The sequence below is a fragment of the Notolepis coatsorum genome, assembly GCF_963971535.1.
Source record: "Notolepis coatsorum genome assembly, contig: SCAFFOLD_212, whole genome shotgun sequence".
NCBI classification, from domain to species: Eukaryota; Metazoa; Chordata; class Actinopteri; order Aulopiformes; family Paralepididae; genus Notolepis; species Notolepis coatsorum.
Window position 1 is genome coordinate 56,372 of NW_028172929.1, and position 18,997 is coordinate 75,368.

General features: G+C 41.2%; 1 pseudogene across 1 annotated transcript in view; it reads left to right on the forward strand.

The window, feature by feature from the left end:
- The window catches only part of LOC311247930 (ecto-NOX disulfide-thiol exchanger 1-like), an 86,293-nt pseudogene that overhangs the window by 55,594 nt on the left and 11,702 nt on the right, over positions 1-18,997 (forward strand). Inside the window, exon 7 of the transcript XR_014621020.1 lies at positions 1,087-1,172. The product of XR_014621020.1 is annotated as an ecto-NOX disulfide-thiol exchanger 1-like (transcript). The remainder of the gene's footprint in view (positions 1-1,086; positions 1,173-18,997) is intronic.

Sequence of the window (18,997 nt, forward strand, 5' to 3'; positions counted from 1 at the left end):
CTGCCCGCCCACATCTGCTGCCTGCTGCCTGCTCCCACAAGAGCCACCACCACACATGCAGATACCTGTACAGACAAACATGCAGACTACCTGTACAGACAAACATGCAGACTACCTGTACAGACAAACATGCAGACTACCTGTACAGACAAACATGCAGATACCTGTACAGACAAACATGCAGACTACCTGTACAGACAAACATGCAGACTACCTGTACAGACAAACATGCAGACTACCTGTACAGACAAACATGCAGATACCTGTACAGACAAACATGCAGACTACCTGTACAGACAAACGTGCAGACTATCTGTATAGATGTGTTAATACAGTGTCTGCATTAACACACATTTGGGTATTGTATGCATATCGTGCACACACAGACACATACACAGAAATGTACACACACCCTGCTACACATGGGTAATAATTAGGGATGGGTACCTTTCACATTTGAACCTGTGAATCGATACCGGTACCCAACGGTACCTTTTTCCGGTACTTTAGTCTCAAGAAATGTAATTTACCTACCTCAGTCGTAAAAAAAAATCCAAACTTCAAATAACTACAATTTCATTGCTCCGACTGCTTTGTTGTTGAATCAAGTCAAATCCTAGGTAAGCATATATTGTGCGTTGTGAACGTTGACATGAAAAGAAAAAAGTAAAAAAAATAAAAATAAAGTAAAAAATAAAAAATTTTAATAAAAAAAAAAAAAAATCCGGTTTCTCACTTGATTCGATACTCGGTAGTACCGACGTGTTTCGGTTCGGTACCTCAAAAGTACCGAATTCGGTACCCATCCCTAGTAATAATACACTGAAACACACTCACTCACGCATTCACACACACACACACACACACACACACACACACACACACACACACACACACACACACACACACACACACACACACCCTGTATTTATTGCACACCACGGTGTGCAGGATATGCAGATTGCCTGCTCTGCTGGATCACTGGATCTTAATGCACCTCTCTTCCCCTCTTCTCTCTCTTTCTCTATCTCTCTTTATCTCTCCTTCTCTCTCTCTATTCCTCACCACCTGTTCTCTCCTCTGCAGGCGTCATATCCACCTTCCTCCACGTCCACCCGTTTGGGGCCAACATCGATTATCTATGGTCTTACATCCAGAGACTGGACTCAAAGGTTAGTTGGTGTGGAGTTTTGTGTTCCTGATGATGGTGATATGTGTAAAGAGGAAGTTGGGAAGCCACCTGATTCCAGGAACAGTTTAGTGTACAGTGGCTTTGCTTTGTATAGAGTCTGGGGGGATCCCCCTTTCGCTATGACACTATGACACCCTCAATGTTCCCTCCTGGTGTGTACAGTTTAGTCAGGGTGCACATGTGCTCCTAAATGAAAATATTTTGGAGCACACAAAGAAATTTAGGAGCGCAGAGCTCTCATATTTGCGAATGCATAAACTATATCTTAAATTATGGCTATGTGTCTAATATGGCCGTCGCTTATCAATGACTTGTTTTGTTTACATCAGGGTGAACGCTGTTGCATTCGCAAATATGAGAGCCAGCAATACGCAGCTACAGTTAACCTAATTTATACCGTAATGAATCACTAAAAAAATATACCGTTAACTGGAATATGTTGTTTCTTTACACATATGTTGGATTATGTAATTGGTTTGTCATGACAAACCAATAAAAAATCGCTACTTTACATCAGGGTGAACGCTGTTACACTGCCACCACCCACTTCAATGACAGAGCTCTCATATTTGCGAATGCATAAACTATATCTTAAATTATGGCTATGTGTCTAATATGGCCGTCGCTTATCAATTGACAGAGCTCTCATATTTGCGAATGCAACAGCGTTCACCCATCATTTAAGATATAGTTTATGCATTCGCAAATATGAGAGCTCTGTCATTGAAGTGGGTGGTGGCAGCGTAACAGCGTTCGCCCTGATGTAAAGTAGCGATTTTTTATTGGTTTGTCATGACAAACCAATTACATAATCCAACATATGTGTAAAGAAACAACATATTCCAGTTAACGGTATATATATATTTTTTTTTTGATAATTTTCATTTTCATTTTCAACCAGCATGGATACATACAGGATATGGTCAGTGTCAAAATATAGAGTCATCCATTTTTTTTTTTTTTTTTTTTTTTCACCCCCACTCCCTCCCACCAGTTCCCTCCCACCAGCCCATCCCCCCACCAGTTCCCTCCCACCAGCCCACCCACCCCTCGCAGATTCAACTCAGACTCACATTAGGCAAACACTAAACTAACAGAAATAAGTAAAATGCAAACATAACAAAACAAAAACAAAAACACATTCACATCTGCAACTTGCTCCGAGGTCCCAACATAGTCTCATAGAGTCAACTATGGAAGTGTACCCAACCTTTCATTCTCCATATACATCAAAAAAGGTTGCCATGTCTTATAGAATCTATCCGTAGAGCCTCCTAAGGTGCATCTCATCTTTTCCAAGTGCAGGAACCCCATTACATCTCTGGTCCATTGGACATGTGTGGGAGAGGCCTCCTGCTTCCACATCATAAGTATTAAACGCCTAGCAATTAGGGTAGAAAAAGCAATGATTTTCTAGTGTTTTATGTGAATAGGTATATCCTCTGGTGCCACTCCAAAGATTGCGATTATAGGTGAAGGGTCAATTTTGGTTCCAAATATTGCAGAAAAAGTATCAAATATAGATGTCCAATAGTTATATAAATTTGGACACGTCCAGAATGTATGAACGAGAGAACCCGTCATCGTCTTGCACCTATTGCACAAAGGATCTGTCCCTGGATAAAACTTAGCCAACTTCTCCTTTGAGAAATGTAGACGGTGTAGCACCTTAAACTGTATGAGCCCATGTCTGGCACATATTGAGGAAGAGTGAACATTCCGGAGAATAGATTGCCATTGTTCATCCGAAAATTCTACAGACAGATCATCCTCCCAATGTGATTTGATAATAGTGAGAGAGGGGGAATGTAGGGTCGACAATATATCATACAATACTCCAATCGCTCCTCTTCTATATACATTAACATCTAGAAATTCATCTAAAGTTGTTTTTTCAGGCATGTTGGGAAATTTAGGATATCTGTTGCGTACAAAGTCAAGAATTTGCATATAGCGGAAGAAATGAGTCCGGGGGAAATGTCGTGCTTTTGAGTCAGCTGAGTAAATGAGGCAAAAACATTGTCAATATACAGATCTTTAAAACTAGATATACCCTTATTGCTCCAGATCTTAAAAGCAGAGTCCAATAGGGATGGTGGGAACATATGATTGCAAGGGATTGGTGCCCGAGACGACATTGATTGTAGACCAAACCTTTTCCTACATTGTATCCAGATTCTAAGAGAGTGATGCATGTCGGGTTATGTCGGTATGCATCCAATTTTAACGGAAGAGCTGAGCTAATCAAAGCTGGCAATGAGGTTTTTTCCGCAGTGGGAGGACTCAATATGCAACCACGCTGGAGTCTCAGTCGACCGATCCCCCATCCAGTAAAGAATATTGCGTGTGTTTGCTGCCCAATAATACAATTGAAAATTTGGCAAGGCCAGCCCCCCTGACCGTTTTGCCTCTTGTAAAAATGGCTTCCTAATCCTTGGAAGTTTGCCATTCCAAATGAATGCCGAAATCTGTTTATTTAGTGTGTTAAAGAATTGTCTTGGTAAATAAATTGGGACGCACTGAAAGATATATAAAAATTTGGGCAGGACATTCATTTTAACAACGTTAACACGACCAATTAGTGATAAGGGAAGCCTATCCCATCTTTGAAGATCTGATTTAGAGTGGTGCGAAATTTTTCTCGTATAGATTTTTATGTAAGCGAGTGACCTTGATGCCTAGATAAGTCAGATGATCCGCTACCTTAAATTGAAATGCCTCAAATGAGATCTCCTCAGCTTCACTGTTAACGGCTAACAACTCGCTTTTATGCATGTTCAATTTATAGCCGAAATCTCAAAAAATGGTAAGAGCATGGGGAAGCGATTCCAAGGGGTCAGACACATAAAGTAACAGGTCGTCAGCATAGAGGGATAATTTGTGTTCTAGGCCAGCCCTATGGATTCCCCTGATCCTGTCTTCCGCTCGCAACTTCATAGCTAAAGGTTCTATAGAAATTGCAAACAGGAGAGGGGATAATGGGCATCCTTGTCTGGTTCCACGATTCAGTGGGAAATAAGGGGAACATACATTGTTTGTCTTGACACGGGCCATGGGCGAGTTATACAAGAGCCTTACCCACGAAATGTACCTTTCACCTAGACCGAATTTTCCAAGAGTAAAAAGCAAATAGTCCCACTCCACCCTATCGAACGCCTTTTCGGCATCTAATGACAGAGCAATCTCAGGTGTCGAGGGTGAAGGGAAATATAAAATATTAAATAGCCTACGCAAATTAAAGAAGCCATGTCTGCCCTTTACAAATCCTGTCTGATCCGGGGATATCATAGAAGGTAACACATGTTCTAATCTGAGAGCTAGAGTTTTAGATAGTATTTTACAGTCGACATTCAAAAATGATATTGGGCGATACGACGAACATTGCAATGAGTCCTTGTTTGATTTTAACAGAAGTGAAATTGTCGCTTGCTGGAGAGTAGGAGGCAGGCATCCCGAGTCGAAGGATTCCGAGTACATGTCCAGCAAGAGCGGAGACAATTTGTCACTAAATACCTTAAAAAATTCCGCCGGAAAGCCATCTGGACCGGGTGATTTACCAGACTGCATTGATTTGATCGCCAATTAAATTTCTTCTATGGTGATATGCTGATCAAGTTCACTTCTGTCATCGTCCCCCAAAGTTGGAAACACCAGGGCCCTCATTCATCAACGTGACGTAGAAAATGTTCTATTTCCATACTTAAGCACAGAATTTAGAATGTGTGCACGCACAAAAAAACGGGATTTATCACACGTGCGTACACAGGTCCTACGCACACCTGTCATGATAAATATCACCTTGCTTCTACGCTGAGGCTTGTGCACACTTTCACGTATTTGCATACCAAAACCGCCCCGATTAACCATATACGGTAATGGACCACCCCCATGAAATGTGGAAAAGTGGACTAAGCCGAGGGTGTTGTACACTGTCGGATATTATATCTATTAACTTCCTAAAAGACCATTGCTGCCTGGACACCACAAACACTAATAAAGACCATTAACCACTGTTTTGCCGTTGCCCGTTAGTGTCATTAATGCATGCTGGAATAAGAATGCCTTTCTTAATTTATTTTTAATATTAATAATTATTATAATACAATAAAAGACAGCTCCGTCTTTTAATACACATATATTGTACAGTAACGTCAAATAAATACTACAGTCCCCGCTGAAATAAAGGTTCTGCACGCACATACCAGCAGTGATCTACAGCATAAAAGATAGCCACTTTATAATACTATTCTGAGTAGATAATTCATCTGTATCGCAACAGAGTCACGGATCTGGTCGGGGCAGGTAGCATTATGTCGGGAAAATCTTTATGAAATAAACAAAAGTGTATTGAAGAATTTAAAAACAAAGTTTAGCATATTAAATCGTTTTATAAGCTTTCTGAGTAGATAATTCATCTGTATCGCAACAGAGTCACGGATCTGGTCGGGGCAGGTAGCATTATGTCGGGAAAATCTTTATGAAATAAACAAAAGTGAATTAAAGAATTTAAAACGAAGTTTAGCATATTAAATCGTTTTATAAGCTTATAGCTTTTTTCGTGCTGATTTGAGAAGGGTCCAGCTGCAGAGCCGGAGAGCAACTCTCAGGGCCAAGATAGCACTTATACTATTTTGAGAGAGACAGCAGAGAGACAGACAGCAGAGAGACAGACAGACAGACAGACACTGTTCCACAGTGTGGCGAGACACTGCAGGTGAATAGGCAAATATACTTTTTTTGTTGATTTTGAGATTTTGTTATATTTTGCTTCCTAAACATGTCTTCTATGAAACTAGTGACAATAAAACGTCAATAACACACATTTAGTTGTTTATTTTACTTCATTTTGCCTTATTGCATCCATAAATGTCCACATATTTAATGGGGAAGTGCCTCATTTGCATATATAAACATAAATTTCAGAAAACGTGTCTCTACTAGGAGGTGGTCCAGAGGGGGGGGGGGAGGGGTCTCTACTGGGAGGTGGTCCAGAGGGGGGGGGGTCTCTACTAGGAGACTAGTGGTCACACACACACACTGTGGAACAGTGTCTATCTGTCTGTCTGTCTGTCTCTCTGCTGTCTGTCTCTCCGGCTCTGCAGCTGGACCTTCTCAAATAAGCACGGAAAAGCTTTTAAGCTTATAGCTCCAATTTGGGTCCCAAATTGTGGTACAAATGAAGGAGGTGTCTCGGGTAGTGGACTCTAGTTAATATTATGTTCTCTCTGCAATTAGACTGCCCCTCATTCATTCATTCATCCCTATCTGATGCTATCTCTGAAAACAGTTCCTGCGAGCGCAGTCAGTGCACCCGATAACGCTATATATAAACCTGCATTCATTCGGAGAGAAAGACCTATTCCACATGCTATTTAGGGTTTGACAATAATTACACTAATATCGCTATTTCACAATGAACTATAATGAATTACGGGGGTCATACAGAACACGTCAGTCAAGCTTATTTCCGCGTTGAAACTAATGCATGCAACTGATCTATGCCGTCCGTATGCAGTCCCCATATTCTACCACAGGGCGTCAGCTAAGCATGGTCCGACCTGTGCTTAAATATACGCACAAAGTCAAGCACAAGTTCAAATAGATAAATCCCACACTTTGCTTAGGAATGGTCGTACGCACGGCTTAAGCACATATCTGTGCGTAAGTCAGGTTGATACATGAGGGCCCAGGCCCTCACAAAATGCATCAAACACTTCAGGGTTTTTTAACGAGTCCGAATTATAAAGTTACGAATAGAAATGTTGGAAACTCTCATTTATTACTTTAGGGTCCTTAGAGGGGTGTCCAGATTGGGTTTCAATTTCAGGGATCATGTGCAAAGCCTCCGATTTACGAATTTGGTGAGCTAAAATCTTGGATGGTTTGTCCCCATGCTCATACCATGACTGTCTGGATCTATGCATCAGCTGTTCCGTCTGCTTAGTGGAGAGTAGATTGAATTCCGTTTGTAAGTTTAGTCTTTGTTTATAAAGGTCTGGCGACGGTGCCATTGAGTGCTGCTGATCCAGCTTCTTAATGAGATCTGCTAGTTCAGTTAAGCGCTTTTCTTTCTGCTTTCTGATAAACGAACAATACGAAATTATATGGCCCCGTAGAAATGCCTTTAAGCTCTCCCAAATAGTGCCGAATGTTACATCAGCAGTCATATTTGTTTCAAGGAAAATGTCAATTTGCTCAGAAATATGTTGGACAAAACCGTTATCTGACAGTAGTAGAGGACTAAGGCGCCACGTGTAAGCCGAGTGCTGGTTTGGAAAGTTGAGCTCTAAAGTAAGGGGACTGTGATCCGAAATTACTATGCTATTATATGTGCAGGTCTTAACATTAGGAAACAGTTTTTGATCAACAAAAAAATTATCAATCCGTGAATACGTTTGGTGGACAGGAGAGAAGAACGAATATTGTCTAGCTAATGGATAGAGAGATCGCCAAGCATCAACAGCACCATATAACTCCAAGTAGGATTTTAAGACCACAGAGGATTTTGATATAACACGGGATCTTATTGAAGATCTATCTAACACCGGGTCCATTGTGGTATTCATATCTCCCCCAAGGATCAGCTGATGCGTATCTACATTGGGCAAGGAGTAAAGGAATTTTTTTAAGAATGAACTATCATCCCAATTAGGGGCGTATACATTTGCCAAAATTAGAGGGGTATTATATAATGAGCCCACCACTACCACATAGCGACCCTGTGGATCAGTGTTTACACTTGAGACAATAAATGGGGTAGATTCATGAATGAGAATCGCAGCACCCGTGCTGTATTGTTAAATGTTGAATGGAACAATTGACCAACCCAATTTCTCTTAATTCTCAAGTGGGATGCATTTCTCAGATGCGTTTCTTGAAGAAAAGCTATATTCACCTTAAGGTGCAAAAGATGAGACAATACCTTAGTACACTTGAGTGGACGGTTCAGTCCTTTGACATTCCAACTGATAAGGTTGACTTGGCAACCCTTAACTTTCGAGGTTGTAGTGGAGGGTGTCACCATCCTGAATCACTGGAGAAAATATGAAAAACCCTGTATACACATTTGCACGGGTAAAATGTATGAAAAAAGAACAGTTGTGTGACCTCAGAGCAAGAGAAGATGTGAAACAGAGACAAAAAAACAAACCAGAACATAGATAACAACACATTGACCCCCCCTCCCCAATATCCCCCCATGTCATCTCTAGGACAACCAAAAAAAGCCCAAGCTTTTGTAGCTTCTCTCTAGACCTCAATGGAACCCTGGTCCTACCAGGCTAACCTAAACAAACCTTTATCTAAGCAAACAACAATAATATAAAAGAAAAAGGGTATATCCCTATTGCAGTGCAGGCAACCTACAGTACCATGCTTTGTCAAGGTACCCGAAAATATATTTTGTCACTACCGTGGTATTTTATATTAACGAATAACCCCAGTTGCCATAATACATGGAGCAATAAAAATATAATTGAATATTTTCACAACAAACAAGTGCATGATGTGCATCTGAACATTCTAACATCAACACTTGAACAAAAAAACGTTTTTATTTTGGGGAATGTCTTGACATGAATACACTTTATCCAAAATGGTGTGGTGGATTCATTCTCAAGTGCCTGCTTCAGAGCAGATGATGCTTGCATGTCAATTATTTCAAGTTGCAGGAGACCTTCATCAATGTGAAGTGATGCAAGGAACTCTTGTCCTTTTGTGGAAATAGCAGCTACATTGGCAAATGGGTTGCTCACAAAATGCATCAATTCTCTGGACATGTCAAATTCGACTTGCAAAGTTTTCCCTCAATTTATCAATGAAATCTGTCATTAATTGAGTGACTTTTGGCTCAATTGTGCGTGTTAACGTTGACATGAAAAGAAAAAAGTAAAAAAAAAAAAAAAAAAAAAATATTATCATGTAATCTTTGGCGGGCCGGTCAGAAGCTATACAGGCATGGTGAGGATGCAAAGCATGTAAGACCATTGGACCCGTTGCTCATAGAAACAGCATGAATCTAGATGCTTCTAAATATTTAAATTTTGTTATTTTTTTTCCCTCTTTTTCTCCGCCTGATTTTCTATTTTTCTCCCCATCCCAATTTAGTCGTTATGCCAATTCCCCCCCTCCCCTACCTGGTTGTTGTGCGCATGTTCCTCCTACTGGTCGGTACAAGGGAACCCTGAAGTCCACCACATGCTTCCTCCGACACATGTGGAGACAGCCAGTGGCTCTTTTAGTCTTTTTTCACCTGGCAGCGAGGACTCTCATTGGTGAAGCGTAACGCGTGGGAGGTCACGCTGCCTTCACCACTTCCTGCCTTTCGCTGAGCAGGCGCCCAGACCTGACCTGTAGGTGTCGCTGTCCACAACGCCAGATTACCACCCACGACTTCCCTCCCCCTAACTCAGCCAAACGAGTTAGTATGACGATCGGCCCAAGCCGCAGGGCAATGCTGACTCCGGGAGTTGAGACCGCAGCCTCTTGCATTGGTGACGAGTGCAATCTCCGCTACGCCACCCGACCGCCCTATAGCTTCTAAAATGTAAGGTCCGCGCTGCTCTGTGTCTAATATGAAATGACAATTGCACGTTGACACGCCCACTACGCAAAACTATTACTCGCACACTGTGCTCCTAAAAGATTTTTCCGGTTCGCACACTATTTTTAGGGGCAAATGCAAGAGAAATGCTCGCACTAGGGGTGTAATGGTATGTGTATTCGTCCCACGAATTTACGGTACGGCCATCACGGTGCGGTACGCGTGCCATACGACGAATACGCCTCAGCGCAAACACACCAGTCGCACATGCGAGAACAGCGCGCGGCACACCCGACTGTGACGAGCGAGCGAGAGAGAGGGAGAGAGAGAGAGACAGAGAGGGAGAGAGAGGGACACGGAGCACCCCACACACGGCGCGCGTGGGGAAACACACACACCCGCACAAAACGCTCCGCATCCCTCCCTCTCCGACTTCAGTTCAGAGCGGGCGAAAGTGCACGAGAAAGGCACATTTACATTGGAACAGCTGCAGGGTCGTTTTCTTGTTCACTCAATAACGTTACCAAATAAAACCAATGGAAAGACACACAGACGCGTCGCCGACACACACACGCGCACCAACAAACACATCAACATTCTCCCCACAATCAAATAAAAAAAATAAACATACTTTTCCGGACAGATCATCTGAGCTCCACTGTGTTTAAATCCAAATAATCCTCTGCCATTGTTGTAAGTAACATGTCATCTGTTCTCTAGTATTCAGTCTCGTCGTGAAGTTAATTCTCTCTGGAAGTGAAACTGAAACTTAAGGATGCGCAAGGTTAAGTTGTTAAAGGGGCAGTAGGCAAGTGGATGCCTGAACACAGAATGACACCAGTATCACTGACTACCACGGCAAGCCTATAGAAAATTATTCTATTTAATAATAATTATTATTAGTATCATAAATATAATATATACTTTTTTATTTTTTTAAGTATATAATTATTATAAATATTTCTTTTCTGTTGTACCGAACTAGTACCGAACCGTGACCCCAATACCGAGGTACGTACCGAACCGTGGCTTCTGTGTACCGTTACACCCCTAGCTCGCACTGTAGATCCCTGTTAGTGTGTAGGGGTTAGGGAAAGTAATCATAAGTACATAAGTATCATTCACAGGAGTCTTTAAAGGGGAACTATTTTACTATTTCTTTCACTATTTGGGCACTTTTACACAATTCCTGTGAGTTTATGGAACACCTCTGTAATTATAATTTTTTTTAATTCATTGTTTTGTATTTCTAATCAAGTCCTCAAAAACAGCATTTTTCTACCTCAAGATCTCGAGCCGTTTTGAGGCTGGGCTCCTAAACCACTGTGTGGCCTGGTGGCATTTGCCACATTATCATGCAGCTGAGTCTCTCTGACATCACAAATCAGCACATTTTCAGATGACTCAGTTCAGTGAGGGTGAATATTGTGAGAGGAGAATTGGAAGAATGCGCCAATATGAGAATTAGAGACATAGATCATATTAATATAAGTCCACATAGCTAGGAAACAATGCTAAACACTGAAAAAATACCATTTATAAGATAGTTCCCCTTTAAATTTAAATTCTTTAGTTAAAAACGAAGGTTCGAACGTCGAAGAACCCTGACGAAGTTTGAATCCCAAAAACAGGCTTCGGGGACAGCCTTACCAAACATATTTATATTATTCAAATGGGACTCAAACATGTTCCGTTGTGATGTCACAGTATGATTGTTACGACCCCTGTGAGTCTAAGGGTAAAGGGCTGTAACATAACAGTTGGTTGACAGAAAAGATGGACCACGTTTGTAAACAACAATGATATTTATTGAATAGATGCAAAGGAAGCACATGTAGCTCAGGGGTGAGCCCAGGCCAAAACAACAAACAAACACCACTATACTCCAAATGAACCCAAATCTAATCTATGGTAAAAGAGATTACATTACCTAAACTACTCTTACCTAACCAAAACAGGAGAAAACAATATCCAAAGGAAATGGCAGCTCACCCCATCTGTGCTTCCTGAGAAAGAGAGAAAAACACATTAATTATACAGAAACAAGGCAGAATATATACAAAAACAAACTATAACTAACAATGCTCTCTCTGTGGCCATACACACACAAGGAAATGTCTACTAAGCACCAAAGGCCAATAAACGAAATGCAATATTGTCAAAGTTACAGGTTTACAAAATCACAACAGGCCTAGCCTCATGCCAGAGAGAGAGAGAAAGACTGAAGTGAGAAGCCATGTTTTAACAGGTGTGGGGTGATCCATGATTGGGTGGTGTGGATTGAGTGTTGGAGTCTGGAAAGCCATCCACCAATCGGTGCTGTGTTGCTATAATGGAAGGGCAGGCCTGGCAGGGACCAATGGTGAAGGGAACAATGGCTGGAGGGAGGAAACAAAATGGAGAACACACACACATGGAGACACACACTGGGGAATATATACATTGGGATGTAACACCCCCATACATAAGACAAAAACATGTTTGACACCTAACACCAACTAAACATGTTTTTTTTTTTTTTTTTTTACAACGAGATAACATCCCCGAGATAACATGTACTCCAAAACAAAGAGCTATGAAAAAACTAGCAGTTGGTACAACCACACGGGTCAACAATGACAGAACGAGTTGACGGCAAGAGAGACTGAGTCGACAGCAACATAAAACGAGTCCACAGCAACATAGAACGAGTCGACAGCAACATAGACAGAGTCGACAGCAACACAGACCGAGTCGACAGCAAAATAGAACAAGTCGACAGCAACATAGACAGAGTCGACAAATTAATTTCATCACCTCTCTTTTTCAATTGAGCCCGAGTGACAACACTTGCAGAAAAAACTTCAGGGAAGTTCTGTGACAAGTCATCAGGCAGAGAATCTGTGTCTGGGTGATCCAACACTTCCAGCACAGCGTTCACCTGTCCTCCAGCTAAATCATTTCCCATGATAAAGGAAATGCCTTTAACTGCCAAGGAAGGTCTCACCCCTATTTTAAAGAAACCAGTGACCAAATCAGATTGTACATGAATACAGTGTAACAGGGCTGGCACGAAACCCATCTCAATACCTTGAACTAGGACACTAGAACCACAGGAAGATTTCTCAGACAGAGGTAGTACATCAGAGAGAATAAAGGATTGTGAGGCTCCAGTATCTCGTAAGATCTGAACTGTACACTGATCTTTTGGATCCCCTGTCAAGGAAACTAAACCCTTGGAAGTAAATGGCCTGAAACAAGGATCGAGAACATCCTGATCATTGTGCATCTGTTGATCGGAATCAGGTGCCATTTTAATCAGACCAACCCCTTTGGGTTGTCTAAAGTTCTGAGAGGACGGTTGCTGCTTACGTCTCAATGTTAAACAGTCAGAAATAACATGACCAGATTTATGACAGTAGTAACATGTCCGCTCCTCTTTTGAGCGTGGAGGTGACATTTTTGGTCGGGGGTGTGTGAATTCTGAATGGTTGGGGACAGAAGGTCTCTGAGAGAAATCATGGGGGAGAAACGAGTCACGCCTATCTACAAACACAGTTTTATGGGTTAGCGCAAACTCATCAGCTAATACAGCAGCTTGCTGCAGAGTGGACACTTTCTGCTCACTCAGGTAAATTACAATACGCTCTGGCAAACGATTCTTAAACTCTTCTAATAGAATGAGTTCTCTGAGAGAGTTAAGATCTGAGGCCTTGCTTGCTGCACACCATTTATCAAAGAGAGTTCCCTTCTCTCTAGCAAACTCTACAAAGGTCTGGTTGACAGCTCTCTTGTGACTGCGAAACCTCTGCCTATAAGCTTCGGGCACAAGCTCATATGCACGAAGGATGGCAGCCTTCACAGTATCATACAGTAAACTATCTTCTAGGGAAAGTGTTGAACAAACCTCTTGGGCTTTACCAGTCAATTTGCATTGAAGCAACAAAGGCCAGACCTCTCTTGGCCAGCGCAATGAAGCAGCAATACGCTCAAACACATTAAAATAAGTATCAACTTCTGCTTCCGGTTAAGCTGCAATATGTAGCGCACGCAATTGGTTATAGCTCCGCTCCCGTTATCGTTAATTTCGTTTAAAAACCTTATTTGGACAATACCAAAAGAGACTAGACCACATCGTATGTATTGATAAGACCTTCTACTAACTATATCAAAAGACAACATGGTTAGGGGTGGGGAAAAGACGGGAAAGAAACAAGATACGGCAAAGCCAACGGCGCAGATTGAAACTCGGTCAAAGACAATGACAGGCGCCGCTGTGGCAGATCCGTTGGTGAGCCCCGGCGCGGGGAATATAGAGGAGAATACACAGGGACCAAGGACAACTGGCCCCGAGATGGAGACAACAGATGACAACATAGCAGGAACATCAGAAAAAAGTACCGTGAAGGAAAAAGCAGGCGATTTTGAGAAGATAATAGCACAATCATCCATCGGATCCCTCACTGCTCCAACAACATCAACTGACACAAGCAGTTCAGTTGCACAGCCCGACTTCAACTCTCTGACTACCCTGATAAAAGAACAGATGATCGCTTTCAAAGCACACGTAGAAGAACAGTTGGTCGCACACGCTGAACACATCGATACTAAATTCGAAGAGGTTATGAGAGCAGTCACTTTGCTGTCCGTGCGAATCACGACAGTGGAGATTTCGGTGACAGAAAACACAAAAGCAGTCAAGGCGAACGAAGGTATCATGACAGCGATGGGAGAAGAGATGGAAAAAGTTAAAGATGAATACCGGAGGGAAATAAAATTGCTTAAAAACGAAGTGATGGAGAGGCAACTAGAAACCCATCGTTACCACAGGCGGAATAACATCCGCATTGTGGGGCTTGATGAATCAGTGAACTGCGAAGACATCAACTTTCCAAACGTGTTATCAACGATTTTGAATAACTCCGATCCAAACAAAGTGCCAGAAGTGGAACAAGTTTACAGAATTGGTTCCCAGGGGCAAAATATCAACGGGCCGAGAGTCATCGTTGTCACTCTACGGAAAACTACAACAAGGGATGAAATCATCAAATATGCTCGCAACCAACGTGGGATGCTGAAGTATGGTGATAAACCAATATTTATCTACGAAGATTTGAGCAGAGAGGCCATCATCCGACGTCAACCATACAAAGTTGTGATGCAAAAGCTGTACACAGCCGGCCACAAGCCAAGGCTAGCATATCCGGCGCTGTTATCATTCTTGGACAATAACGGCCGCAGGTTAGGTCCATTTACACCCTTTTATGCTGAGGATTTCCTGATTCAAAATGCAGCAAATAACCCAAAGCATGACGGAAATGCCGGAACCAGTTAAGCCTCTCCCTAAATATATACCAGTGTAGGAATGACTTTATTGTGTTCATCAATGAGGTCATTCCACCAGTGTTGGAATAACATTGCTGTGTTCATCAAGTAGCAAACGATATGCAAGTCGTCTATAACAATGTTTACTGTGTATAATACGATTCATAATACATTATAATTTCAGTCTCTGGTCTCTGAGGGGTCAAATAAATATCAATACAAAAAGATCTATCTGGAATATTCTGGGTTTATCGCTCAAATGCCCTGGGTCTCTTAGATCATTCTGGAATGTAAAATAGTCTAGGCACTAGTATGTTCTACAACCTTCTAGAATATAAGGCACCATGACAACGAAGTAAAGTAGTCTAGGCACTAGTATGTTCTACAACCTTCTAGAATATAAGGCACCATGACAACGAAGCATACAACTCTAACAATAACATTCGGTGTGCATACACATAGCATATATAAATTAAATGAAGTGCAATCAGCCCTTAATAATACTTTAAAATTATCCACACATAAACGTATGGGCACAGCAAGGTTATTCTAACAATTTAAGTAATCACTCCATTAAAGGCACATTGAAGCGCTAAAAGGCGCTGCTTTTCTATCTTATCTAATCAGTTAAATCGGTTCTAGTGGCTTCTCCACGTTGATAATTATTTATCTCTTATTCCTTATCTATATCTTTCCATTGATTTTTATTTTATTAAATTTTTTCTTCTCATCACCCTATATTTTTTAAACATAATTTAACTTACATTGTTCTTTTCCAATGTTCTTCACATTAAGGTGTCAATATTACTATATATTTTTTAAATATATTGTAACTTACATTATTCTTTTCCAATGTTCTTCACATTAAGTGTCAATACTGATCTACAATCTTTTCCTTTTTTTTCCCCTCACACGTTGGTGGAGGGTTCAAAGGAATATGTCGATAAAGGTTTATTCTCTTTTTATTTTATTTTTTATTTTTATCTTTAGGTTAATTATCACAATACTTCATTACAGTAAGGGAAGGTGCAAGACCAAAAGCGACATTCTATTGCAATAGAATGGAAATGTTAGATCCTATGGCAATGAGCATAGGAAAATTAGGATTACAATGCTCAGGTTGGGCAATCCGGTGGACCATGGGAGAAAGTCAATCGCGGAGGATGTGTTCTTGGAACACAGGCATGTTCGACTTTCTGGGAGAGGGGAAAATAGGGGATTTTTATTTGTATATATATATGTTTTTAAGCTCAGCTCTCAACGGGACCTCATTAATTGGATGTGCATCTATTGTAGCTTCATACTCCAGAAACATTACCAAAAACTACACGAAAACATGCATAGACTATGGCTAGTTTGAATATAATGGTATGGAACACCGGTGGGATAAACAAACAACACAAGCGCAAAAGCGTGCTTACACTGATGAAAAAAGAACATGTGGACGTGGCACTATTAAGCGAAACGCACATTTTAGAGGGAGACATAAATACGTTAGCGGATAACATATACCATAATATTGGTCACTCTTCTTTTGCTACGAGAACTAGAGGGGTAGCCATAGTCGTCAGACGCAAATTAAATATCGAATTGAAAGGGGTATGGTCGGATGCTGAGGGGCGCATAACTATAGCTAGGATTATACACAATAACAGGAAAATTGCATTGGCAGCGGTATATGCCCCGAATTTGTACGAAGTGGGTTTCTTCACTTCACTAACAGGAGAAATGTTAAACCATCCCGAGTACTCATACATAATAGGTGCGGATTTTAATGCCATTTGGAACCCAAGGATGGACAAAACTTACCTTTCCTTCTCCAGCGAACAAAAGAATTCATCTAAAGCATTAAAAGATTGGTCGAAATCAACAGGAGTAACTGATTTATGGCGTTCACTTAACCCCATGACCCGCAAGTACTCCTGTCGTTCGGCGAGACACAACACACTATCCAGAATTGATTACGTCTTTGCATCCCCGAGAATATTTGATAAATACGAAGTGGAAATGACACCCAATGCGCTATCAGATCACTGCTACTTAATCCTGAAAGCAACATTTGGTACATTATCTACCCGGGCCCCAAGATGGCGTTTTAATTCGATGCTGCTTAACAACAAGGAATTCATTACACAAATTAAAGAAGCTCTCACAGTATTCCTACAAATTAATACTAACTCGGTGCAAGATCCCAGAATATTATGGATGTCGGTAAAGAGTATGATCAAAGATTTCTCGGATAGATTTACCTCCATATTGCGCAAAAATCAAAACACAAAACTGTCTGAAAAGGAAACGCTTTACTCAACGCTTTTTAATTCTTTAAAATACAACAACTCTACTAGACTAGATAACCAAGTTAACATTCTAAAGACCGAGATCAAAGCAATGTACAGACAAAAATCGGAATTGCAAATACGCAGCACTAGACAACAGCAGTACTTCCAAGGTTCTAAACCTAGTCACCTATTAGCCATGCGACTAAGAATTAATGCAAAATTTGCAGATATAACTGCCATTAGGAAACAACAAGCCCTAGTAACAGAACCCAAAATAATAAACGATACATTCAAAGAATTCTACTCCGATTTATATAACTCAGAAACGACCTTTGATCAGGACAAATTAGACACATATCTTAATCAAATTACTCTCCCTAAACTTACAGATGAAGACGCTAAACAGTTAGAAGTACCGATCACATTAGAAGAACTCAAGAAGGCCATATCCGGAATGAAAAACGGCAAAGCTCCGGGAATTGACGGTATCCCATCAGAAATGTACATTTCTTGCTGGGACATATTTGGACCCTTATTACTAAATATGATCTTATACTCAGTCAAAGAGGGAAGCTTCATCGAACACCAAAATACCGCACTCATTTCAGTTCTTCACAAAAAAGACAAAGACCCCACTGAATGCGGTAGTTACCGTCCTTTAAGCCTCCTCGGAACCGATGTCAAACTGTACTCTAAGATATTAGCCATCAGATTGCAAAAGCATATGACGTCTTTAGTTCATACGGACCAAACAGGCTTCATAAAAGGTCGCCTGATCAATGATAACATAAGGCGAATACTGCACGTACTAGATACAGACAAAGAGGACATCACACCTAAGGCGATACTATCCCTGGATGCTATGAAAGCATTTGACAGGTTGGAATGGTCGTTTCTATGGGCAGTATTGGAAAGGATGGGGTTAGGAAAAGGTTTCATTGATATGATTAAAGTACTATACAAGGACCCATCGGCCATGATTACAACAGGCACAATCATCTCCAAAATCTTTCCGGTATCACGCTCTGCCAGACAGGGTTGCCCTCTTAGTCCCGGACTATTCAATTTATCATTAGAGCCTTTAGCACAATATATAAGACAATCCCAATCCATAGAACCAATCGTAATCAAGGGCACACAACAAAAAATTAGTTTATATGCGGACGACGTAATATTGTTCATGCAAAACCCCAACACCACATTGCCTCATCTGCTCAAGTTGATTGAGAACTTTGGTGATCTATCGGGATTTAAGATAAATTGGCCGAAGTCGGCTTTCCTTCCACTTAACACCCCTGCAAAAAAAGGTATAACCCTCCCAGGTGCGATACCGATGGTAAAACATTTCAGATGCTTGGGAGTGGAAATATTCCCCACCATAAGACAAACGGTGAAGCACAATTACACAAAAATACAGAACAAAATCAAGGACGACCTGGACAGGTGGGCAAAACTTAAAAACTCAGTACAGGCAAGGGTATCAATAGTTAAGATGGATGTATTACCAAGAATCAATTTCTTCAGCTCAATGCTTCCGTTACCTCCTCCAGAGGGCTACTGGAAAAGATTACAAACCTCCACATACAAATTTATTTGGAATAACAAACCGCCTCGCATAAAAAGATCCACCGCACAGAGAAGTAAAGCAGACGGTGGCATGGCAGTCCCAGATTTTTTACA